This window comes from Bombina bombina, chromosome 3 (genome assembly GCF_027579735.1).
Source record: "Bombina bombina isolate aBomBom1 chromosome 3, aBomBom1.pri, whole genome shotgun sequence".
NCBI lineage: Eukaryota > Metazoa > Chordata > Amphibia > Anura > Bombinatoridae > Bombina > Bombina bombina.
This window is the reverse complement of record NC_069501.1, coordinates 861435332-861462640: the sequence shown is the minus strand read 5'-3', so window position 1 is coordinate 861462640 and position 27309 is coordinate 861435332.

Sequence of the window (27309 nt, the reverse complement as noted above, 5' to 3'; positions counted from 1 at the left end):
TGTGCATTATATGAGGGATAAGTACCTTCACCCTCTAAAGTCTGTGTAGTTATATTCCCTAATACATCTTCCTTTTAAGATATTTGAGTGTACTAAAGATATTTCTGCTTGTGTATCTAAATACCCCTCATAAGTCTCTCCCCCATGTTCTACTTTTAATTTGACTTCATTCATCTTTAGACTCCTCTGGGGTGTCTGGTAGGGATCTCTTTACATTCCCTAATTTTTTAGTAGTAGCTGGAGTAACAGAAATTTCCAAATCCATATTGATCAGGGGTTCTTATAAATGGTCTCAATGTCCTACGAGGACGTTCCTCAGAAGGTAAATCTGAAGATTTGCTTTGAATTATTTTAAACCGATTCTAATTGGTGTAAGATGCAGGTGCTTGAGAGTAAGGTGGTGGAGGGTTAAATTTAGCTTGTTTTTGTGAATTTTGTTCTCTTGCATTTTTTTTTTTAACAAACTGAGCTCTGCTTTTCCTGTGCTGGAAAACTGTTCTCCTTTCCTTTCCTTTTCTCTGTTTTTGTTTTTTAAGCTCCTAGTGCATCTCCAGTCAGGTCCTTACCTACAAGTGTATAAGTATGTCTTAATATATCAGGCATTTGTTTAGGTCTCTCTGCAATAGATACAGAGCTTATTTGTCTCTCTATATCTAAAATTAAGCCTTGCCCTCTAACATTTGGCTTTAAACAACCCCATAACATGTCATGATTATTCTCTGTAAATCTCAGCCCTAACAAATATGCTGCTACAATGCCCCTATTTTTATTCACCATTTCTAGAGTATCAGCAAGTGAAGCTAAAGTAACTTTACCATGTGTTTTTTCATACAATGCACAAATCACTGAATTGCAGTCCTTTGCCTCATCTATAGAAACACATAATCCAGGGGGTAAAATAGCATTACTTGAAATTGATCGCTCACATGTCCCTTTAAGTACAGGTGTGTTAGTGTTGCAATTAACAGCAGCCAATCATTTGTTTTTAGAAGGTATTTAATTCTTAGTGTAATCATGCTATTCATGTCTATGAATAAGGCCTGATGGCCAAAACGCGTAGGACAGCTTGTTTGTGCTGCTAATTACGCTTTTACCACATGTATCCCCAATAAAGAATATTTTTTGAATTTTAATTTGTGCTTTGTATGACTCGCTGGACACTCTTTGTTTTTTAATATAGCATTAACCTTTTTTTTTGTGTGGAGGATAATGAGTTGGATAAACTCCATCTAATGCATGAACTCTGTCATTTAACCACAAAGCTATATAATTTGGATTACGTGGCATTACTCCAATTGTTGCTTTTATATTTGACATAGGTATTCCTGCAGCATGAGCTAAAGAAGCCTGCTGTATTTCTGACACCACAGAAATTCCACTATTTAAAACCTGAGCCAATATATGACTCAAAACTTTTATTTCACACAAAAGGTTTTTCCTCTCAGCTTGCTCATCTGCTGCAACTGGTGGTAATTAATTTTCCTTCACTGGACTGTACAAACTAGATCTAGGAGTACCCCACATCTCAATTCTGGCTAAAGGGCCATGTCTTTGTATTCCTGCAGCAATAACAGGAGGTCTGCCTAAAATCTCTTCTATACCATCATAAGAAACATTTGTAATTTTATGTGTTGCAGGATCAAAATCTGCATATATAGTGCAATATGTAGGTTGTTGCAAAGCTACTTCAGCAGCATTAATAAAGTTTAAACAAATTAAACCATACCTGGCCCCTAGACCACAAGTACTATTCTGTATCTCCAAAGTAATAACCTAATAATCTCTAATGTCTCTACCACTCTGCATTTTAAACACATCATTGAGTTTTAAAAGATTCTGCAAATCCTGATTAGCCATGATATTTTAGTACCTTCTCTTACGTATAAGAGGACCTAGGTAAAATTATAATAAAACTTATAAAACAAATATTATCTCTCAAAAACACACAGGGACCACAATTGTAGTGGTTCACACCGAATTCACTCATAAGGTCTTAAAGCACAGTTATATTGAAATATGATTTTCAAGCACTGACCTTTAATATTATACCAATGAAATAGGTCTAATTTCTTATAAAGAAAGTTTATGAGTAAAATAATAAGAAATGGTATTGAGAGAGAAATATTGTTTTAAAAGATTTTTTTTATTATGCAGAAAAATTAGGTTACAGAAGTAATAAACATTAAATTAATTTAAATCCAAAATACACACAGAGTTAATTGACTATCAGTTAAATGGACACTGAACCCAAATGTTTTCTTTCGTGATTCAGATAGAGCATGCAATTTTATGCAACTTTCTAATTTACTCCTATTATCAATTTTTCTTCAATCTCTTGATATCTTTATTTGAAAAAGAAGGCATCTAAGCTTTTTTAGGTTGAGGCCTCTGGACAGCACTTTTCTATTGCTGGATGAATTTATCCACCAATCAGCAAGGACAACCTAGGTTGTTCACCAAAAATGGGCCGGCATCTAAACTTACATTCTTGCATTTCAAAAAAAGATACCAAGAGAATGAAGAAAATTTGATAATAGGAGTAAATTAGAAAGTTGCTTAAAATTGCATGCTCTATCTGAATTATGAAAGAAAAAATTTGGGTTCAGTGTCCCTTTAAGCTTGCTTTCAATAACAATTATTTACATACCACTCGAAATGACTTCTTTGCAACCAAATCTTATCCTTAGAGATGCTCTATAACATCCTGTCAGAGTCACCTGCCTCATGTTTACAACAAGGTGTATTTATAATGTTTTTTTATTTGGATGACATCATAATTTATTGTTTTCTTTTTATATGTATTTTTGGCATCATTATAACATCAACAAAACTTGTCTATCTTTTTCCAGCATCAACAGTTTTGTACATCAACAACGTGGCCTTGAAAATCTGTTATACAATAGTTAGACATACGCACTTGTAATTATTGCAATGAGCATCCATCTTAGGATTTTCTAATACAAGGTTAATCAATCCTCCATTTTAGTTTCAGTACAGAAAATCATATAACATCATTTGTTAGTATTTTAATTCCACTAAGCATAGTTATAAATCTTATATATTGTAGAAGAACTTTATTTAAACATATATTTGAATACTGCAGGATAAGCATATGAACGATTATATCCTTTATCTACAGGATAATCATATGAAAAGATTTAACAGATCTATAGTTATTTATATAGTAAGGTTACACTTCTTTATGTATAGGAGATGTATATGAAAGATTTAAAAGATATCTTTCATTTATAGTAAGTTATAGGTGTCTTTCTGAAAGAATATATTTCTTACTGTTGGTATAGTTTTTAATTAAACATTTTATAGCAGTTTTAATATGCAAACTAGCACAGTCTTAGCTAAAACATTTACATAGCAGCTTTTATAAAGCATACTATGAACAAACTTTATTGCAAAGTTAAGCACTGTGTTAGCTAAAATTACATGTACAAATTCAAGTGTAGCACAGGGTTAATCAAATCTGGCCACAAAACCAGTAAGCAATGATCCCCAGAAGTCATCATTCAGCAGGGAATAAAACATGACCTTTTAAAGGGGCCAAAGCCAAACTCACAAACCAGTCTGCCAGGAAGAAGAGATTAAGGGGCCAATTTATCAAGCTATCAATCGGCCCCAATGCATCTGTTTCAGCGTGAGCCTTCAGGTTTGCCGTAAACAGGCATTAAGAAGCAGCGGTCTTAAGACAGCTGCTCCTTAACTCGTGTGCCACCTCTGAGGTGGTGGACAGCAATTAGCCCCGATCGAATACGATCGGTTTGATTGACACCCCCTGCTTGCGGCCGCAAATCTTCAGGGAGCGGCATTGCACAAGGATTTCACAAGAAATGCTTGTGCAATGATACATACCGATAGCATATGCTACAGTGGATCATGTCCGCTCGCACTTTGATAATTTGGCCCCTCAGTATTGTCCAGGACAGAACCAAGAATTAGGTTTAAAGAATCAGATCAGATTTTAAAGGAGTCTGTTTCTGACCATTTCCCTTCTCATGGGCTGAGGGGATAATTTAATTTTAACTTCCATGGCCCCTACAGTGGATCATGTCCGCTCGCACTTTGATAATTTGGCCCCTGGATCAGATTTTAAAGGAGGCTGTTTCTGACCATTTCCCTTCTCATGGGCTGAGGGGATAATTTAATTTTAACTTCCATGGCCCCTACTTATCAAGCCATCAACCGCAAATTCGCTGGAATTCTGCAGCGTATTTGTGGCAAGCCTGATTCGCCTTAGTTATCAAACCCTACGGCAAAAGTAGAATATAGTGACGTAACATACGATCCACCGGACTCAGTCCGACACAGATCGATGCTTACATCACTACAGATGTTCCGAGCGCAAGTTCGGCACAATCTGACTACTTTTGCTAGTTATCAAAAAACTAGAAGGTACGCTCTGCACTTTTCCGGCCCAGCTTACCTGGTTTTCATAGGAATCAATGGGAGTCTGATAGCAGCGAAAGCTCATGTTCGCTGCTGCCCGATATCCCATTGATTCCTATAGGAACGTCTACACCAAACACCCTAACATGTACCCCCAGTCTAAACGCCCCTAATCTGCCCCCCTACACTGCCGCCACATACATTATACTTATTAACCCCTAAACCGCCACTCCCAGAGCCCACCACCACTCTAATAAACGTATTAACCCCTAAACCGCCGCTCATGGACCCCGCCACAACTATATAAATTGTTTAACCCCTAAACCACCGTTCACGGAGCCCACCGCCACACTAATAAATGTATTAACCCCTAAACTGCCGCTTACGGACCCTGCCGCAACTAAATAAATTGTTTAACCCCTAAACTGCAGCTCACGGAGCCCACCGCCACCTACATTACACCCTGTTCCAAATTATTATGCAAATTCTATTTCATTGTCACAAAGATAAAAAAAAAATTTTTTCAGTTTAACTCATGGATGGCATTGTGTCTCAGGGCTCTTTTGATCACTGAAAACAATCTCGGACACCTGTGATAATTAGATTGCCAGGTGAGCCCAATTAAAGGAAAAACTACTAAAGGAGGGTGTTCCACATTATTAAGCAGAGCACCATTTTCAAGCAATATGGGGAAGAACAAGGATCTCTCTACTGCCAAAAAGAGTGAAATAGTTCAATGCCTTGGATGAGGTATGAAAACATTAGATATTTCACGAAAACTTAAGTGTGATCATCGCACTATTAAGAGATTTGTGGCTGATTCAGAGCACAGACAGGTTTGTGCAGATAAAGGCACATTGAGGAAGATTTCTGCCAGATCCATGCATCGGATCAAGAGAGCAGCTGCTAAAATACCATTACATAGCAGCAAACAGATATTTGAAGCTGCTGGTGCCTCTGGAGTCCCACGGACATCAAGGTGTAGAGCCCTCCAGAGTCTTGCAACTGTGCATAAACCTTCCATTCGGCCACCACTAACCAATGCTCACAAACAGAAATTGCTGCATTGGGCAGAAAAATACATGAAGACTAATTTTCAAACACTTCTGTTCACTGATGAGTGCCGTGCAACCCTGGATGGTCCAGATGGATGGAGTAGTGGATGGTTGGTGGACGGCCACCCTGTTCCAAAAAGGCTGCAACGTCAGCAAGGCGGTGGTGGAGTCATGTTTTGGGCTGGAATCATGGTAAGAGAGCTGGTCGGCCCCTTTAGGGTCCCCTAAGGTGTAAAGATGACTCTGCAAAGTATGTGGAGTTCCTGACTGACCACTTCCTTCCCTGGTAAAGAAGGAAGAACTATGCTTTCCGTAATAAAATCATCTTCATGCATGACAATGCACCATCTCATGTTGCAAAGAATACCTCTGCATAAATGGCTGCTATGGGGATAAAATGAGAGAAAGTCATGGTGTGGCCTCCATCCTCCCCTGACCTCAAGTCTATTGAGAACCTTTGGAGCATCCTCAAGCAAAAGATCTATAAGGGTGAGAGGCAGTTTACATCCAAACAGCATCTCTGGGAAGCTATTCTGACATCTTGCAAACAAATTCAAGCAGAAACTGTCCAAAAACTCACAAGTTCAATGGATGCAAGACTTGTGAAGCTGCTATCAAATAAGGGGTACTATGTCAAAATGTAACGTGAGCTGTTAAAATGTTTAAAAAGTTAAATTGTTTTTCAAAGTTTGATTGAAATAGCTTTTGATTTCAGTAAATATGCTGCAAACACAACAAATGACAATTTTCAGTTCTTTACAACCTATAAAGTGTTTTGAAACTTACTATGCATAATAATTTGGAACAGTGCATTGTAAGTTTTTTATTTTGAAAAAAAAAATACTGTTATCATTAGGAGGTTTTTTCAATAAAATTTGAATTGCACTCTTAATAGTTGATAATGATAACATGAGAATTATGCTGACTGTTGTTTACATCAATCATTTAGGTAAATGAGAAAGATATAATTGGCATAATAATTTGGAACAGGGTGTATATATATTAATCCCTAATCTGCCTGCACCTACACCGCCGCCACCTACATTATATTTATTAACCCCTAAACCTAAGTCTAACCCTACCCCTAACACCCACTAACTTAAATATAATTAAAATTAATCTAAATAAATATTTCTAGCATTAAATAAATTATTCCTATTTAAAACTAAATACTTACCTATAAAATAAACCCTAAACTAGCTACAAAATAACCAATAGTTACATAGGGGCCTAGTTATCAAGCCGTCAACCTCAAATACGCTGGAATTCCGCAGCGTATTTGTGGCGAGGCTGATTCGCCTTAGTTATCAAAGGCTAGAGACCGGCAAAAGTAGAATTTTGTGACGTAAGCTTCGATCCGCCGGACTCAGTCCGACACAGATCGATTCTTACGTCACTCCAGATGTTCCGCACGCAAGTGCGGCACAATCTGAATACTTTTGCTAGTTATCAAAAAACTAGCAGGTACGCTCGGCACTTTTACGGCCCAGCGTACCTGGTTTTCAATCCGCCGCCCTGGAGGCGGTGGATCCCATAGGAATCAATGGGAGTCTGACCATAGCGAAAGTACAAGTTCGCTGCTGACAGACATCCCATTGATTCCTATGGGAGCTGTCTACACCTAACACCCTAACATGTACCCCGAGTCTAAACACCCCTAATCTGCCACCCCCACACCGCCGTAACTAAATAAAGTTATTACCCCCTAAACCGCCACTCCCGGAGCCCACCGCCACTATAATAAATATGTTAACCACTAAACCGCTGCTCCCGGAGCCCACCGCAAGCTACTCTATACATATTAACCCCTAAACCGCCGCTCCCTGACCCCGCTGCAACTATAATAAATGTATTAACCCCTAAACCGCTGCTCCCGGACCCTGCCGCAACCTATATTAAATTTATTAACCCCTAAACCGCCACTCCCGGACCCTGCCGCAACCTATATTAAATTTATTAACCCCTAATCTGCCCCCCTACACCGTCGCCACCTATAATACATTTATTAACCCCTATCCTGCCCCCCACTACACCGCCGCCACTGTAATAAAATTATTAACCCCTAAACCTAAGTCTAACACTAACCCTAACACTCCCCTAACTTAAATATTAATTAAATAAATCCAAATAATATTTCTATTATGAACTAAATGAATCCTATTTAAAACTAAATACTTACCTATAAAATAAACCCTAATATAGCTACAATATAAATAATAATTATATTGTAGCTATGTTAGGATTTATTTTTATTTTACAGGTAACTTTCAATTTATTTTAACTAGGTACAATAGCTATTAAATAGTTATTAATTATTTAATAGCTTACCTAGCTAAAATAAAGAGAAATTTACCTGTAAAATAAAAACTAACCTAAGTTACATTTACACCTAACACTACACTATACTTTAATAAATTATTCCTATTTAAAAATAAATACTTACCTGTAAAATAAACCCTAAGATAGCTGCAATATAATTAATAATTACATTGTAGCTATAAGGTTTATATTTATTTTACAGGTAACTTGGTATTTATGTTAGCTAGTTAGAATAGTTATTAAATAGTTATTAACTATTTAATAACTACCTAGCTAAAAGAAATACAAAATTACCTGTAAAATAAATCCTAACCTAAGTTACAATTAAACCTAACACTACACTATCATTAAATAAATTAAATACATTAAATACAAATAACTACAATTAAATACAATTACATAAACTAACTAAAGTACAAAAGATAAAAAAGCTGTTACAACAAATAAAAAAATAGGTTACAAACATTAAAAAAATATTACAACGGGGGGCGGAGCCGACCAAGGAAGAGCATGGTCGCAAAGTTTTAGAGCTCCGATAGTGATCAGCCAGATAGGGGCCCAACCTGGGGGAAAATCTTATGCAATTAAGCTAAAGGGCACCAAAACGAATCCTGACTAGAACAGGAGGCAAGCGACCACAGTGACAGTTGTGTCATTAGGCAGAAATGCCCTTTTATCTGTAGCGGCAGAGAATGGGGCCTAGCTGGGAACAGAAAAGCCTACCTAAAGTTGGAACAACAGAGCTGCAGGCGGACAACGCATGGCGACAAGCTGGACATAAGCGGTGCACGATCACTCTCGCTAAGCAAGGCGACACAAGACGCCATAAAGACCCACAGATCCTGAGTGCACAAAGCTTGGAACACAGGGTGCACCATAACGGTTCCTGCAAAGACGCCATAAGAGGTACGTCACCTACACACTACGCTGAAACAGAACAGAGTGCCTTACATAAACATCCCTGAAGTACAACCTAAGACTTTATCTGAACATAATACAGCTTGACAAGGCTACAGAACAAGCCAAAAGAGAACCCCAAACACGCTATACCACAAAATAATTGCAGCTACGCTATCATGGCGGCCAGGAATAAAAACAAAAACGACAAACAAAAACCGGCAACCCCAGGAGCAGGGAAACTTAACTCATTCTTCAAATTGACTGACACAGGGGGAGATTTAGAACCACCATATACTCACACTGAAGTCGATATGCAAGAGAAAACACAGTCTTCAGATGGAAGCAATTCACCCATAACAAAAGCGGACCTCTGCTCTCTTCCTACTAAACAAGATTTGACCACATTTATGTTACAGGTTAACAAAGCCATTAAAGATGGACTGGCAGACATCAAGAGAGACATAAATGCACTGGGAAATAGAGTACAACAATTAGAGGAACAGACAGAGGAAACTGTCATGACGACAGACACAATGGCCTTAGAATTGCAGCAACAAAATTCCACTATTCTTCAGCTACAGGCACAACTTGAAGATTTAGATAATAGAGGCCGGCGCCAAAATCTCCGTATCAGAGGGGTGCCAGAAAAAATTCTCCCTGCACAACTGCAATCTTATGCTCAGAATTTGTTCCGGTTTCTGCTGGAATCAGGCAATAACGACACAGTCACTATAGACAGAATACATAGAGCCCTCAGGGCGAAGCCTTCAGACACAGCACCACCACGGGACATTGTCCTTTGTTGCCACAAGTTTACAGATAAGGAGAGGATTCTACAAGCAGCAAGGAAAAGGCCATCCATTACATTCGGCGAGGACAGGCTTCAAATATATGCAGATCTAAGCCCAATGACACTTGCAAAACGCAAAGAGGCACGATACCTCACTCTGCATCTGACTGAGCTAGGGATCCCATACAGATGGGGCTTCCCTTTTTCAATAAAAGTGGTCAAGGACGATAAAACGTATGTATATAAAGAACCTGAAGATATTGACCAATTCTGCAAACACCTGGAAATCCCTCAACCTTCCTTGCCAAAATTACGGGACAACAAAGATGAACAAAGAGCAACTCTCCCACCGCACCCTCAACGTCCAAAATGGGTGACAATACCCAAGAAAAGGAAAAATGGTCAGGTGGCGGGTGATAGTGAAGAGAACGCAGAAACATAGACCACCTGATAAGATCTGGACACTCTCTTTATTTTTGGGTGAAAACCAATGGACACTCTCATGTGGTATAGTATAGCATAGCCTAGTTAGAGAAAGATACATGGGACATATTCTACTATACCCAAACAAAGCCCTTATTACCACCCCCTCCCCCGGGGGGCTGGCCATCTGGTGGATTACTGGCAAATTTACTGCCTTTCAACCCCTTACCCCCTTTCTCCACTTTTCTCCTTCCGCCTTTTCTTGTTCCCACTTTTTCCCCCCTCTCACTTTCCCCCAGAACTTCCCTACAACAGGGAACTCTAACACCTAATAACGTTAGTGAAGGGTTGTGGGCCGGGCGGTTGGGAAGAGTTCGGGAACTAGTAATGATGATTGGTAAAATGTTAACATTATTTTTCTACTTGTTTATAAATGTTAATTTTTTTTTTTTTTTTTTAAGTTCGTCTGCTGCGACTCTTCAGGGCAATACTCACCCTCTCCTCATAAGGAACATCTGGATACTGATCAGGTACTCTCTCTCATTTCAATACACTACACAGGTCTGGTACAGGACATGGTTTGTAAACATAGGATAAGATATGATATCATTAAACAAATGCGCAAGTATAACCTAGTATATATAGATGGCTGACCCAGTTATATCAATTATCACGCAAAACACAAAGGGACTCAACTCACCTACCAAACGTTCTATAGCCCTTAGAACCTTCAGGAAACATAAAGATTCCATTATTTTCATACAGGAAACTCACTTTTTAGCTTCAGCAGCTCCAACATTCAAATCCAGAGATCACCCAGTAGGGTATTTTAACTCACACACTGCGGCAAAAAGAAATGGGGTAGGAATCCTTTTTCCCCCGAAACATACATTTCACTCTACTGAATAAGGCCTCAGACAAAGAAGGGCGTATAATGATTCTCGTAGGAACACTGTTCAATAGACCAGTGACTTTAGTAAATGTATATGCGCCAAACAGTGGCAGACACAAATTTTACCAACACTTATCAAAGTTAGTCACAACACACAGGAAAGGCATGTTAATACTAGGAGGTGATTTGAATGTAGCGCTAGATACAGCATTGGACACCTCTACAGGCAGGGCTACACCTGGATCTAGACCGCCTAACGCAGTATATAATTGCTTTGCACAGCTAAGTACACTTGATGTATGGCGCATACAACATCCAAGACAAAAAAACTACACCTTCTTCTCTCACCCATGGTCTATATATACACGAATAGACTACATAATGGTAGATAGAAACCACATGTCTTTAGTAAGAGATTCCGATATACTACCGACCCCTTGGTCGGACCATTCAGCCGTCCTAGTAACCCTACAGTGGCCGCACCACCCAGTCACCCCTTTTATATGGAGGATGGATGACTCATTATTGAGACACCCAGCCACATTGGAAGCCCTGACTAAATCACTAAAAGAATATTTTCGCCATAATGCGACACAAGACATTACACCTGCCACTTTGTGGGAAGCCCACAAAGCGGTATTACGTGGAGAGTGCATTAAACACACAGCATACAGACGAAAAACTTACAATGACAGAACTAACATGCTGACGGAAAAGATGAGACAATTAGAAATAACCCATAAAAATAACCCAAAGGACTCAACATCCTTCAAACAACTAACAGAAACCAGAAAGGAACTAAATGCAGTCCTAACTAAAGAGGCACAGAGGAAAGCCCTGGGAATTAAAAAGATGTATTATTATGAAGGAAATAGGACAGGAGCGCTACTTGCTAAAATGTTAAGAAACCAAAAGGTATCGTCACAAATACACAAACTAGTAACAACAGAGGGAGTGGAGGTCGTAGATAGCAAACACATAGCTAACCATTTTGGCTCTTACTATGAAGCACTCTATAACTTAGACACTAACAACACTGCCGAACACCAAGAACACATGAAAGAATACATTAGACAGGCAAACTTACCACAGCTGCCGAATGTTAACAGGGAGGAACTGGAATCACCCATCACTATAACAGAGATCCTAACAGCAATCCAACATTTACCGTCAGGTAAAAGCCCTGGGCCGGATGGTTTTACTAATTCATACTATAAAGCATTCAAACATATACTAGCCCCACATCTACTAAAATTGTTCCAAGCACTGGATGATAATCATCACCTCCCACGCGAAATGCTATTAGCGCATATACCAGTTATACCTAAGCCCAACAAACCACTCACCGAACCAAGCAGCTACAGACCTATATCCCTCCTAAACTCCGATATCAAGATATTAGGCAAAATACTAGCCAACCGGATAAATAAAGTATTATTACAACTCATTCATTCAGATCAAGTGGGATTTGTCCCGGGGAGGGAAGCAAGGGACAACATTATTAGAGCCCTAACATTAACTACTTATGCCAAATTACACAACATCCCCATGATCTTGATAGCCACAGACGCGGAGAAAGCGTTTGATCGCATTAATTGGGCATTCCTAAAAGAGACGCTAGTAGCACTAGGATTTGGATCGAAAATGATAACACGTATCCTCCAATTATATACACAACCCAGTGCCAAAGTGAAAGAGAATGGCATGCTGTCCACCCCCTTTAACATCCAAAACGGGACACGACAGGGATGTCCCCTGTCCCCAATCCTATTTATCCTGTCAATGGAAGTATTTGCTGCACACATCCGACAAAACCAAAAGATCCATGGCATTAACATCGGCCCACATAACTTTAAAATCGCATTATACGCAGATGATGTGCTGTTTACACTCACAAATCCCCAACTCTCTGTACCAGAGACCCTGAAGGAAATCAAACATTTCGGAAGTTTCTCGGGCTTCCTGGTTAATACACAAAAATCAGAGATTATGAATGTATCCCTGACGCCACAAAGATTCCAACTAATAACAGATACTTGCCCCTTAAAAATACAAAAGAAATCCCTAAAATACCTCGGAGTACAACTCTCCTCTGACACATCACAGCTGTTTAATGATAACTGTCTTGCACTGGCACGAAACATACAACGGGACTTAGGCACTTGGGCAGCGAAACCAATCACATGGTGGGGACGCATACAGAGTATAAAAATGACAACATTACCCAGAATATTATATATAATACAGGCCCTCCCCATCCCTATCCCTAGGTGGTATATACCCCAGTTACAGAGACACATCAACTCATTTATCTGGAACAAAAGCAAACCTAGAATCAACAGAGAAAATATGTATAGGAGGCCAGAAAATGGAGGTCTGGGGGTCCCACACATAGCAGATTATCATGAGGCAGTCACATTACAAAGGATTTTAGACTGGCATAGATCCAGGGACACAAAGGCATGGGTGGCGATAGATTCCCATATCTTGAGGGTCCCAGAGGTAGGGGCGCTCTTTTGGGTACCAATAGAATTGAGACCCCCTCAATGTACAGAATTAGCAATACATAAACATACTTTTGATACCTGGGATAGCATTATTGCACGAAAGAAGCATATTTCGGGGGTGCGCTCTCCTCTATTCCCTATCCCTATTAACGCAGAGTTAGTGGGGGGGTTTAGATAAAGGAAAACAAAGGACCCAAGAATGGGGTTATTCCACACCTTTGACGAGGTTCATAAGAAAAGGAAAACTAGACAATAGAGAAAACCTAATGACAGTTGCAGAAGGTAGATATTCTACCTGGTTAAAATATTCACAACTGACACATTTTATTCATACCTCCCCACATAAACAGGAGTTCCTAAGAGAATTAACCCCTTACGAAACACTCTGTTCCAACACGGAAGAGATCAGACACACACTCTCTATCTCAAAAAGACTAATACAATCTGAACACACTCGGAACTTACCTACCTATACATCTAAGTGGCAAGAAGAACTAGACCATAACATAACAGAGGAATACTGGATTAGGATCTTTAAAAATACTAAGAAAATTTCAACATCACCACAATTATTAGAATTGAATTTTAAAGTCATCATGAGGTGGTACCTAACCCCTTCAAGGTCACATTCAATCTACCCAGGTGTTAGCGACAGATGTTGGAGAGGATGCGAAGAGAAGGGCACTTACCTCCATATGTGGTGGAATTGTGGGAGACTTAAAGACTTCTGGTTAGACATAGAGAGACACTTCAGGCAGATATTAACACCCGAGTTCACACTAACACCCAGCGTGGCACTACTGAATGACACAACAAAGATAACATGCACCCTCAGACGCACTCTTTTACATTTAGGAATGTCAGGAGCAAAAGCATTAATCGCCCTGAATTGGAAGAGCCAGACACCACCCTTGATAAGTACATGGAAAGAAAGGGTAACTGATATACTGGTATTGGAAGAATATGGCTATCAGAGAAGGAACAAGCTAAATCTTCTGGCGGAGGTCAGATTCTTATGGGATGAGGTGATAGAGGGATCTAGGGCGGATATAAGACAAGCACACTAGAATAATAATACATATTTGCTACATTTAACAACACAGCTGAGCTCTAGAAAGTAAGATGGGCATAAACTTTTATACCTTTGTGTTAACGTTTTATTACGATCCTACCAAGACCTAAACAGCAAAGAGAGAGAGTGACGAGAGACCAACAGATCCCCAAACAAGGGGATAAACAGCCCCACCTATTTAATGCCCTGTGGAGTGCAGCAGACGAAGTCCCTTAATAACAGGGGACTGTATTTCTATCTTATTTCGCTTCTAAGTAAGTTTTCTTGTTTTGCTATTTTTGCCTTTTATGTTCTTCTGTTATATTTATTTCTCTCTCCGTTTAAAGAGAGGGAAAGACTGAGAAAAAGCTCAACATTCGGATAAAACTTCATATTCACATATATATCTATGTCACCTCACATAAGGACGTAACAGACTACAGATAGATCTATACTGAGGTGAACATAACAAAGACCTAGATGCAATTGGAATGAAATATGAATGTTTCTTTTTAAAGAGCAACATGTAACCACTCTGTTCTTTCTTTTTTTTTGTCCTTTTCTCTTATATTCTGTGTTGACAAGATGTAAATGTTGAGCAATGACAATAAAGCATTTGAAAAAAAAAAAAAAAAAATATTACAACAATTTTAAGCTAATTACACCTAATCTAAGCCCCCTAATAAAATAACAAAGCCCCCAAAATAAAAAAAATTCCCTACCCTATTCTACATTAAAAAAGTTCAAAGCTCTTTTACCTTACCAGCCCTTAAAAGGGCCTTTCGTGGGGCATGCCCCAAAGAATTCAGCTCTTTTGCCTGTAAAAGAAAAATACAACCCCCCCCCAACATTAAAACCCACCACCCACATACCCCTAATCTAACCCAAACCCCCCTTAAAATAACCTAACACTAATCCCCCTGAAGATCATCCTACCTTTAGTCGTCTTCACTCAGCCGAGCCACCGATGGAACTGAAGAGGATACCCGGAGCGGCAGAAGTGATCCTCCAAGGGGCGCTGAAGAAATCTTCCATCCGATGAAGTGATCCTCCAGGCGGCGCTGAAGAAGTCTTCCATCCGGGCGATGTCATCTCCCAAGCGGGGTCTTCAATATTCATCCCGCCGACGCGGAACATCCTTCTTTCCCGACGGACTACCGACGAATGAAGGCTCCTTTAAGTGACGTCATCCAAGATGGCGTCCCTTCAATTCCGGTTGGCTGATCCAATCAGACAATCAGATTGAGCTCGCATTCTATTGGCTGATCGGATCAGCCAATGGAATGCGAGCTCAATCTGATTGGCTGATTGGATCAGCCAATCGGATTGAACTTCAATCTGATTGGCTGATTCAATCAGCCAATCAGATTTTTCCTACCTTAATTCCGATTGGCTGATAGAATCCTATCAGCCAATCGGAATTGAAGGGACGCCATCTTGGATGACGTCCCTTAAAGGAGCCTTCATTCGTCGGTAGTCCGTCGGGAAAGAAGGATGTTCCGCGTCGGCGGGATGAAGATTGAAGACCCCGCTCTGAAGATGACATCGCCCGGATAGAAGAATTCTTCAGCGCCGCTTGGAAGATGACTGTAATGTTCTATAATGGTTTATGTAGAACAGGTGGAATGTAAATTCTGGTACCTAGTATCCGCTATAGCAGGACCACTCAGCCTCACACCAAACCTTGGATTCACACAGATTTAACTTACAGGAATCCAGTTATGCTCATTGAACTGAGGGTCACTACTGCAGGGTACAGAGTGAATACGGAGCTGTCACGCAACCAAGATACAGAATATCTGTATTTCAACAGACAGGAGAAGTATCTTACAGATAAGATAGATATGTAAACTACTAGATAGCAAGCGAGAGTAAATGTGATAAGGTAGACATATATACAGCGTAGGAGGATGGTAAGAGAGGATATCAGACAAACAGATGTAATGAACTAGTGTTGCAAATGTAGGTAGAATAATCCCCAAAATGTATTTGCAGTGGTGTGGTAGATTAGTAATGATTAGCGTGGAGTGAGTTATATGGCAATAGAGAGTTCAACCAAAACCAGGATTAAGTAATATAAAGTACTACAAATGAATCCTTTTCCAGAGTTGTTATAGTAGTTACCTTTTAGGTAAAGAGCACATGAAGAGTTAACATGAACTGACACAATGATGTAATGGGTCAATGCTGATAGAAGATGTATTTGCAAGCTTTAGGTTAGTAGTAAGCAAAAGAGTCACTTAGTTAATTTCAGGGTAAGCACAGCAAAATGTTATTTAAGCAAGCAGAAGTTCAAGCAGAGTAAGCAATATTAGAAGCAGTTAGAGATTATCTTGAAGTTTGGTGAAGAACAGTCATTGAATATTACGGTAGTTAGTTTGCATAAATAGGAGACATGAATATATCCCAGTAAAGAAGGTAAATATACAGACCAATTCCTGTTGAATAGTTGGGAGACAAGGTCAGAGGCAGATGAGAACCTTACTGTCTGCTTGTATATTGATTAGCAGGGAGGACACACAGCGGTACACGCGCTGCAGAGACGCTGAGAAGCCGGGTGTGACGTCACAGACACCCGGTGTTGCAGTTAGGGAAACAGAATGCTGATCCGTTGGTTCCTATGGCACAGCAGGTAACACAGTTGTCAGACCGGCACAGAATAACACAGGAGCAAAGCAAAGTGCCAATCTTCAGAGCAGCAAGGAGGTAAACCCCTCAGATAGAGGAATGGGTTAGGTATCTTCAGACAGGAGTCACATATAGCAACTAAATCAAATTACCAAGCGAGGAGGACAGAGAGGAGGAGCCTTAAATAGGAGAAGAGGAGTCTGAATTAAAGGGACAGGATTGATATAGTGAATTCCCTGACAGGACACCCCCCTCAAAGAGCCGCTCAGCGGATCAAGGACCTGGACGGTGAGGATTCCTCCTATGGAACAAAGAAACCAGGAGCGCGGAGCCATAACATTAGCAGCAGGCTCCCAAGAATCTTCTTCTGGTCCATAACCCTTCCAACTGACCAAATACTGAAGGCGGTTCCGAAAGTATCGAGAATCTTGGATAGAATCAATCTCGTACTCCATCTCATCTGTCACATGAGTGAAAGAAGCATCCATCGTAGGTGTAGTCCTGATTGAAGTATAGGGTTTAAGGAGTGAAAAGTGAAATGTTGGATGGATTTTCATGGAAAAGGTAATAGGAGCGTGACGGCATTAACATTAACAACGTTCTTGACTTCAAAAGGACCCAAGTAAAGTGAAGCAAGCTTCTTGGAAGGAACTTGTAATCTTATATTCTTCGTGCTTAACCAAACTTTATCACCCACCTTGTATTCAGGAGGTTTGGAACGACGTAGATCGTAGTAACGTTTTTGAGCATCATGTAATAATTGTTTTACAGTGGCGAAACCTTTAACTAAGGTGTTGATTTTGTCATTAACAACAGGTATAGGAGAGTTTTTTGGAGACTGAATGTCATAAGAAGGATGAAACCCGTAGTTAAGGAAAAATGGGGACATTTTAGTAGAGGAATTGAGCATGTTATTATGAGCAAATTCAGCAGTGGAAAGGAGAGAATGCCAGTTGTCTTGCTCTAGAGAACAGTAACAACGGAGATACTGTTCCAGGGCTTGATTCATCCTCTCAGTCTGCCCATTAGTTTGCGGATGAAAGGCTGAACTTAACTTCCTAGAGATGTTAAGGGATTTACAAAGATGATCCCAAAACCTAGAGGTAAACTGCGAACTTCTGTCAGTAGTAATGGAATTCGGTAGACCATGTAATTTGACGACATGATCTATGAAAAGAGTAGCTGTTTCTGGAGCTGTGGGTAGACCTCTATGCGGTAGAAAATGGGCCATTTTAGAAAAGAGATCAACAACAACCATGATAGTGTTGAAGTTAGCAGAAGGCGGCAGATCAACAATAAAGTCCATGGCAATGTCTGCCCAAGGTCTTTCAGGTATTGGAAGAGATAAAAGATATCCATCGGGACGTTTATGTTGATGTTTTTTAGTAGTGCAGAGAGAACATGTGTTGATATATTGCTTGATTGTATCAGACATTTTGGGCCACCAATAATTCCTTGAAAGGATATGAAGGGTCCTATGTACGCCAGGATGACCTGCTAAAGTAGAGTCATGAGCTGCTGCCAAAACCTGATTCCTGAGAACCTCGGGTACATACAATTTATCATGATGATAGAACAGCTCATCAGCATGTATATCTAAATTTAATAATGAATCCTCCTTCTGTTGCAGCTTTAGGGTCTCCAAGAATTCATTTGTTAAACAAATAATTCTATCCGCAGGTATTACTGAGGCTGGTGCCAGATGTTCTTGTGGCTTAGAAGGTATACGAGAGAGGGTATCAGCCTTAAGATTCTTAGAACCTGGACGATAGGTGATCACGTAATCGAAACGTGAGAAGAAAAGGCTCCAGCGTACTTGACGAGAAGTCAGGGTCTTATTTGTCTTTAAATACTCTAAATTACGATGGTCTGTATAAATAGTAATAGGGTATTTTGTACCTTCCAGGATATGCCTCCAGAATTCCAATGCAGATTTAATGGCAAGCAATTCCTTATCACCAATGCCATAGTTTATCTCAGCTGAGCTCATGACACGCGAATAGAATGCAACAGGATGTAAGGGCTGTTCTTGGGAGGCCCTCTGGGACAGAACGGCCCCTATTGCAAATCTAGAAGCATCAACCTCAAGTGTAAAATGACAACTGGGATCTGGGAATTGCAGAATAGGGGCTGAAGTAAATTTATTCTTGAGGGTAGTGAATGAGTCTTCAGCTCTACTATCCCATGAAAACCTGATATGTTTCTTAGTTAAAGAAGTTAATGGTTTAACAATATGTGAGAAGTCTTTAATGAATTTTCTATAAAAATTTGCAAATCCAAGAAACCTCTGGACATCTTTTTTGCAAGAAGGTACTGGCCATTTAAGTATAGCATCAACTTTACTGGTCTCCATGGTGATCCCAGTAGGAGAGATACAGTAACCCAAAAAAGAAATAGAGTTAGTATTAAATATACATTTTTCTAGCTTGGCGTAGAGATGATGTTGCCTTAAACGAGATAAAACTAGTTTTACATGTTGTAGATGGTTTTCAAAAGTATCTGAATAGACAAGAATGTCATCTAAATAGATAACAATACATACATCCAAAAGGTCATGGAAAACATTTATGAAACACTGAAAGTGGCTGGGGCTTTGCAAAGCTCAAACGGCATTACTGTGTATTCATAAAGTCCGTATCTTGTACGGAAAGCCGTAAGCCACTCATCCCCTGCTCTCATCCTGATCAAATTATATGCGCCCCTAAGATCGAGCTTGGTGTAGATGGTGGCACCTTGAAGACGTTCAATTAGTTCAGGAATGAGAGGCAGGGGATATCTGTTTTTCTTAGTGCACTTATTTAGTTGTCTGTAATCTATAATGGGGCGTAAACTGCCATCTTTGTTTTTCACAAAAAACATTGCAGCACCCGCAGAGGAAGTGGATGGACGTATAAACCCTTTTTTCAAATTTTCGTCTAAATATTCCTTAAGGTGAACTAATTCCAGCTGAGACAAAGGATATACATGACCATAAGGAATGGAGCAGTTAGGAATGAGATCAATAGGGCAATCATCCCTTCTATGTGGTGGAAGTGTAGCTGCCTCAACCTTATCAAAAACATCAGCATATTCTTTATAACAATCCGGTAATGTGTCTACAGTAATATGACAAAGTGTATGGGAATCAGTGCAAAATTGCTTGCAATACTCAGAATGAAAAACTACAGTAGAATCTGTCCAAGATATATTGGGGTTATGCTTAGACAACCATTGGATACCAAGAATCATAGGGTAGACAGAACTTGGTAAAACATCAAAAGACATCAACTCAGTATGCCCTGAGGCTGAGGTAACAATAAGTGGAACTGTATGGTGTGAGATAGGACCAGAACTAAAAAATGAACCATCAACCAAACGGATGGCTAGTGCAACACTCTTTTTTATTAGTGGTATTTTGTGCTTAACAACGAAAACTAAATCAATGAAATTCCCAGATGCTCCAGAGTCAATTACGGCCTGTACGTCTGTCTTCTGCTGATCCCACTGTAACGAGAGAGGGATTGATAAATGAAGTAAACTATTATTTACCATATTTACAGTGTGCTTAATTCTTACTCTCTTACCCTTCTTTTGACGAAGGAGAGATGGGCTGTTCCTTACGCCATGATCCTTTTCGGCACAGTATAGGCACAAATTCAGCAGTTTGCGTCTGGCTTTCTCTTCAGGCTTTAATGGCCCTCTAATCACAGCAACATCCATGGGTTCATCAACATTCTTAGTAGAATGGATAGGAAGATTTGCATGATACGGGGTGTATTTCCTTAGAGTATTATCAGTTGAAGATTTTTCGTACTTCCTTTCCCTGAGTCTTCGGTCAATACCAATACACAGAGTCATGAGATCCTCAAGGACATCTGGAATGATACCTCTAGCAAGTTCATCTTTTAGTGAGTCACTGAGACCCAAGCAAAACTGATTTTTTAAAGCTGGATTGTTCCACAAGGTGTCTGGAGCCCACCTTTTGAAGTCCGTTATGTATTCCTCTACCATCCTTTTCCCTTGACGTAAAGATCTTAAAGCTGTTTCAGCAGTATTCTGCTTGCTATGATCTTCATATAAAAGGGACATTGCGGAGAAGAAAGAGTCAAGAGAATTTAATATTGGATCATCAGTCTCATAGAAGGCGTTGGCCCAAGATCTAGCTTCTCCACGCAAAAAAGAAATCACAGTCAAAACACGAATTCTGTCAGTAGGATAAGACTTAGGTTTCAAAGTAAACATAAGAGTACAAGAGTTTCTAAAGTCTCTGAACATAGACCTGTCACCAGAGAATTGTTCTGGCGGACTTACAACAGGCTCAGGTGTAGTCTCAGAAGTAGAAGTTTTATTTGCCATTTGCTGATTGATAAATTTTCTAATATTCTGGTTCTCAATTTGTATCTCTCTTAATCCCTGTAACATGTTGTCCATACTTTGGGCTAGTGAACCCACTCTGTTGGAAAGCTCGCTCAGCTCCATGATAGAGGATAGAGGTACTTTTTTGGGCTTGGTAATACGTAATGTTCTATAATGGTTTATGTAGAACAGGTGGAATGTAAATTCTGGTACCTAGTATCCGCTATAGCAGGACCACTCAGCCTCACACCAAACCTTGGATTCACACAGATTTAACTTACAGGAATCCAGTTATGCTCATTGAACTGAGGGTCACTACTGCAGGGTACAGAGTGAATACGGAGCTGTCACGCAACCAAGATACAGAATATCTGTATTTCAACAGACAGGAGAAGTATCTTACAGATAAGATAGATATGTAAACTACTAGATAGCAAGCGAGAGTAAATGTGATAAGGTAGACACATATACAGCGTAGGAGGATGGTAAGAGAGGATATCAGACAAACAGATGTAATGAACTAGTGTTGCAAATGTAGGTAGAATAATCCCCAAAATGTATTTGCAGTGGTGTGGTAGATTAGTAATGATTAGCGTGGAGTGAGTTATATGGCAATAGAGAGTTCAACCAAAACCAGGATTAAGTAATATAAAGTACTACAAATGAATCCTTTTCCAGAGTTGTTATAGTAGTTACCTTTTAGGTAAAGAGCACATGAAGAGTTAACATGAACTGACACAATGATGTAATGGGTCAATGCTGATAGAAGATGTATTTGCAAGCTTTAGGTTAGTAGTAAGCAAAAGAGTCACTTAGTTAATTTCAGGGTAAGCACAGCAAAATGTTATTTAAGCAAGCAGAAGTTCAAGCAGAGTAAGCAATATTAGAAGCAGTTAGAGATTATCTTGAAGTTTGGTGAAGAACAGTCATTGAATATTACGGTAGTTAGTTTGCATAAATAGGAGACATGAATATATCCCAGTAAAGAAGGTAAATATAAAGACCAATTCCTGTTGAATAGTTGGGAGACAAGGTCAGAGGCAGATGAGAACCTTACTGTCTGCTTGTATATTGATTAGCAGGGAGGACACACAGCGGTACACGCGCTGCAGAGACGCTGAGAAGCCGGGTGTGACGTCGCAGACACCCGGTGTTGCAGTTAGGGAAACAGAATGCTGATCCGTTGGTTCCTATGGCACAGCAGGTAACACAGTTGTCAGACCGGCACAGAATAACACAGGAGCAAAGCAAAGTGCCAATCTTCAGAGCAGAAAGGAGGTAAACCCCTCAGATAGAGGAATGGGCTAGGTATCTTCAGACAGGAGTCACATATAGCAACTAAATCAAATTACCAAGCGAGGAGCACAGAGAGGAGGAGCCTTAAATAGGGGAAGAGGAGTCTGAATTAAAGGGACAGGATTGATATAGTGAATTCCCTGACAATGACATTGCCCGGATAGAAGACTTCTTCAGCGCCGCCTGGAGGATCACTTCATCGGATGGAAGATTTCTTCAGCGCCCCTTTGAGGATCACTTCTGCCGCTCCGGATCTCCTCTTCAGTTCCATCGGTGGCTCGGCTGAGTGAAGACGACTAAAGGTAGGATGATCTTCAGGGGATTAGTGTTAGGTTATTTTAAGGGGGGTTTGGGTTAGATTAGGGGTATGTGGGTGTTGGGTTTTAATGTTGGGGGGGGTTGTATTTTTCTTTTACAGGCAAAAGAGCTGAATTCTTTGGGGCATGCCCCACAAAAGGCCCTTTTAAGGGCTGGTAAGGTAAAAGAGCTTTGAACTTTTTTAATGTAGAATAGGGTAGGGAATTTTTTTATTTTGGGGGGCTTTGTTATTTTATTAGGGGGCTTAGATTAGGTGTAATTAGCTTAAAATTGTTGTAATATTTTTTAATGTTTGTAACCTATTTTTTTATTTTTTGTAACTTAGCTTTTTTTTATTTTTTGTACTTTAGTTAGTTTATGTAATTGTATTTAATTGTACTTATTTGTATTTAATTTATTTAATTTATTTAATGATAGTGCAGTGTTAGGTTTAATTGTAAATTAGGTTAGGATTTATTTTACAGGTAATTTTGTATTTCTTTTAGCTAGGTAGTTATTAAATAGTTAATAACTATTTAATAACTATTCTAACTAGCTAAAATAAATACAAAGTTGCCTGTAAAATAAATATAAATCCTAAGATAGCTACAATGTAATTATTATTTATATTGTAGCTATCTTAGGGTATATTTTACAGGTAAGTATTTAGTTTTAAATAGGAATAATTTATTAAAGTATAGTGTAGTGTTAGGTGTAATTGTAACTTAGAGAATAGGGAGCGATAGTAAGCGCTGGATGCTAAAGATTAACAGACAATTTATTCCTTATACATTTAAATAAAATCACAGATAAAATGTTAAAATACAATGTTCATATAGAAATAAAATTCATGGATCCATGAAATTCTTACGTGGTACAAAAGTTATATATGACTGGCTGTATAAGTCATATAATAAAAACTGAATGCAGCTGTATAGGTCATATAATAGAAACTGAATGCAGCTATATCAAATGCATAAGGTGTCAGTTTGACATAGATGAACTAGTGTGTTGATTGCCTGACAATGGGGTCTTGTAAGTGGTATAATTATCAGCGGGTAAAGAAACGTGTGAATTGTGATTTGGTCTAAAGATAATGTGAAGCTAACGCTAAATGCTAAACGCTAAAACATCAACTTGAAAATGTGCAAAATATACATTCAAAACTCAATAAAACTTTCAAAAACGTGCAAGACCCGTTTGTCGGACCAAGATATAAGGGGCTGTGAGAGATTGTGACGTCTCTTGGGAGAGTGGGTGTATACCCCAAAAATGTGAGTCCACACTAGCGCTAGTGGAAAAAAATAAAAAATAATTCAATAATATAGTTCCGTGAAAAACGATCGCAATGTCCTCCAAGTATGGTGAAGGTATAGTAGTAAGTCGTAATGGTGTATGAATAAACACCCAGGTGTAACCTTTAATATTTTCAGGTCCTGTGAGAAATTAATGTCAAATCCAGTGTAGAAAAAGAAAAAAAAAGAAAAAACAAGTGAAGAGTGTAATTCCTTAAAAAATTATAAAAATATAAAGTTGGATTAGAGGTCCGATCTGATTAAGGTGGTGTTGATTGCAGTAGTGTGGGAACCAAAATCGGAAAAATAAAAAATGAAATATAAAAAATGATAACTCGAGAAAAATACGATAAATAAAAATATAAAATATAAATCCTAATAGACAAAAAAATGTGGATCAGTGAAACACCAAAATGGATGCCCCTAATTCCAGGGCCGCTTCAGCACCCTTCGTGCCAAATTCGGAAGTGGTAGTTACCAACTTCTTTTGTGTTTAATTAAAGTCTCTAGAGGAAGTCCATATTTGCATATGTAAATAGTACACGAAAGTCAGTATCACAATACAAATAAATAATAAATGCCTGAAAGAGAAAGAAAGAAACAATAGTGCAACACTGTATACAAGAGACAATAGTGGTATAAGAATCAAGCTCACCAGTATGTCAATGCGTTTCGGCCACGATTTGGCCTTTCTCAAGACTATGAGAAAGGCCAAATCGTGGCCGAAACGCGTTTACATACTGGTGAGCTTGATTCTTATACCACTATTGTCTCTTGTATACAGTGTTGCACTATTGTTTCTTTCTTTCTCTTTCAGGCATTTATTATTTATTTGTATTGTGATACTGACTTTTGTGTACTATTTACATATGCAAATATGGACTTCCTCTAGAGACTTTTATTAAACACAAAAGAAGTTGGTAACTACCACTTCCGAATTTGGCACGAAGGGTGCTGAAGCGGCCCTGGAATTAGGGGCATCCATTTTGGTGTTTCACTGATCCACATTTTTTTGTCTATTAGGATTTATATTTTATATTTTTATTTATCGTATTTTTCTTGAGTTATTTTTTATTTTTTTATATTTCATTTTTTATTTTTCCGATTTTGGTTCCCACACTACTGCAATCAACACCACCTTAATCAGATCGGACCTCTAATCCAACTTTATATTTTTATAATTTTTTAAGGAATTACACTCTTCACTTGTTTTTTCTTTTTCTTTTTTTTCTTTTTCTTTTTCTACACTGGATTTGACATTAATTTCTCACAGGACCTGAAAATATTAAAGGTTACACCTGGGTGTTTATTCATACACCATTACGACTTACTACTATATCTTCACCATACTTGGAGGACATTGCGATCGTTTTTCACGGAACTATATTATTGAATTATTTTTTATTTTTTTCCACTAGCGCTAGTGTGGACTCACATTTTTGGGGTATACACCCACTCTCCCAAGAGACGTCACGATCTCTCACAGCCCCTTATATCTTGGTCTGACAAACGGGTCTTGCACGTTTTTGAAAGTTTTATTGAGTTTTGAATGTATATTTTGCACATTTTCAAGTTGATGTTTTAGCGTTTAGCGTTAGCTACACATTATCTTTAGACCAAATCACAATTCACACGTTTCTTTACCCGCTGATAATTATACCACTTACAAGACCCCATTGTCAGGCAATCAACACACTAGTTCATCTATGTCAAACTGACACCTTATGCATTTGATATAGCTGCATTCAGTTTCTATTATATGACCTATACAGCTGCATTCAGTTTTTATTATATGACTTATACAGCCAGTCATATATAACTTTTGTACCACGTAAGAATTTCATGGATCCATGAATTTTATTTCTATATGAACATTGTATTTTAACATTTTATCTGTGATTTTATTTAAATGTATAAGGAATAAATTGTCTGTTAATCTTTAGCATCCAGAAGAAAGTGTGGGAGAGGGATAGCGCTAACGAATAGCTGAGAGCCAAAATATCTGATCTAAACTCATATGAGATAGTACATTAGTGGTATGAATAAAAAGTGAAAAGAACGTGGATAAAAATAAGTTGATATAAATATATATAGTAAAAAATCCAATTAAAATTAGCGTATCTAAGTTGCCAAAAAAAGGGGATTGAATATATGTGTTCAAATGAATCAATATTTATTATAACAATGTAAAATAGATTCTAACAAATAACTCCTAAAAAAGATGCCGGCATCAGTAAAATATATATATATATATATATATATATATAAACAATCTATGGCCTAGATTTAGAGTTCGGCGGTAGCCGTCAAAACCAGCGTTAGAGGCTCCTAACGCTGGTTTTGGCCGCCCGCTGGTATTTGGAGTCAGTGATTAAAGGGTCTAACGCTCACTTTACAGCCGCGACTTTTCCATACCGCAGATCCCCCTACGCCATTTGCGTAGCCTATCTTTTCAATGGGATCTTTCTAACGCTGGTATTTAGAGTCGTTTCTGCAGTGAGCGTTAGAGCTCTAACGACAAGATTCCAGCCGCCTGAAAAAAGCAGGAGTTAAGAGCTTTCTGGCTAACGCCGGTTTATAAAGCTCTTAACTACTGTGCCCTAAAGTACACTAACACCCATAAACTACCTATGTACCCCTAAACCGAGGTCCCCCCACATCGCCGCCACTCGATTAAAATTTTTAACCCCTAATCTGCCGACCGCCACCTACGTTATACTTATGTACCCCTAATCTGCTGCCCCTAACCCCGCCGACCCCTATATTATATTTATTAACCCCTAACTTGCCCCCCACAACGTCGCCGCAAGCTACTTAAAATAATTAACCCCTAATCTTCCGACCGCAAATCGCCGCCACCTACGTTATCCCTATGTACCCCTAATCTTCTGCCCCTAACATCGCCGACCCCTATGTTATATTTATTAACCCCTAATCTGCCCCCCACAACGTCGCCGACACCTACCTACACTTATTAACCCCTAATCTGCCGAGCGGACCTGAGCGCTACTATAATAAAGTTATTAACCCCTAATCCGCCTCACTAACCCTATCATAAATAGTATTAACCCCTAATCTGCCCTCCCTAACATCGCCGACACCTACCTTCAATTATTAACCCCT